Source organism: Arachis ipaensis, chromosome B09, assembly GCF_000816755.2.
Source record: "Arachis ipaensis cultivar K30076 chromosome B09, Araip1.1, whole genome shotgun sequence".
In the NCBI taxonomy this organism is placed as follows: domain Eukaryota; kingdom Viridiplantae; phylum Streptophyta; class Magnoliopsida; order Fabales; family Fabaceae; genus Arachis; species Arachis ipaensis.
The window spans coordinates 145,525,250-145,526,425 of NC_029793.2; positions in this window are offsets into that span (position 1 = coordinate 145,525,250).

A 1,176-nucleotide genomic window follows, 5' to 3' on the forward strand; every position below is an offset into this window, starting at 1 on the left:
CCTTTTTTTATTTACTATATAAATCAACATTCACTTTACACCTCTTTTTTATATCCTCTTTTCACATATATATTCTCATGCATTTTATTTTTTTTCTTTTTCTTTTATTCTTACTTTTGCACAAGTATTTAAAGAATTTTTGGTTGATAACTAAAATTCTTTTCTTAGTTTTCTAATAAACGTGCATATTAGGTGATAAATTTTTAAAGGTTTAATTATTTTGTCAGTCTCTATAATTTTATCAATTTTTCAATTATTTAGGTCTTTATATTTTTTTTAATTGGACTCCTACAGTACACTACTTTTAATTTTATAATTAGATCTTTTCTAATATAAAAAACGTTAGAGTTAGTTGAATATTTCTTTACAAATTGAAGGTATTCATAATTAAAAACCTAATTAGATATTTGAACGCATGTATTTTGAAAAAATATTCTGTTAATTTTAACGTTTTTGACATGAAAATGATTTAATTACAAAATTAAAAGTACAGTAGAGACTTAATTAAAAATAAAATAAAAAATTATAATTTATTGATAGATAAATAATATATAAAATTAATCTTTTTAAATATTTTTAAAATATATAAGTTATAATTTATTGATATAAAATTATAGATTATGTATCAATGTTTTTCTTATTTGAGCCAGCTCGTGAGTTTTTAGTGAGCCGAACTTGAACTTAAGAAATAGACTCGAATGTTAATGAGTCAAACCGTAAACCGAACTCAATTTTTGTAAGACAAACTTAAACTTGACCCGATTCACTTCCAGCCCTATGTAAATGTCTAAATCTAGTTATTATTATATTAATCATGGCAAGGTTGGGTCAAAACACGAAACAATCCAAGTTCCACTACATAGAATGAACGAGAGAGCCTAAGATACACTACACTAGTACAGTATTCTAGGCTATTTTAAAATATGAGCATTATTGCTTCTATGTACTTTAGTAGTATTAGTATTATTATTAGTCAAGAAAGTTGAGGATAACATCAACCCTATTGTTTGACTAAAATACTACACAAAGGGTAAGTGTGTTATAAAGTTTGGTGTTTGGTTCTTCCTGAATACTGAAATTAATAGAGCATGTACACCATGATACTACTACACGTCTTCTCTCAACTACTATATAATTTATAATCGAATATTACTACAACTTTGAAAATTTATAACC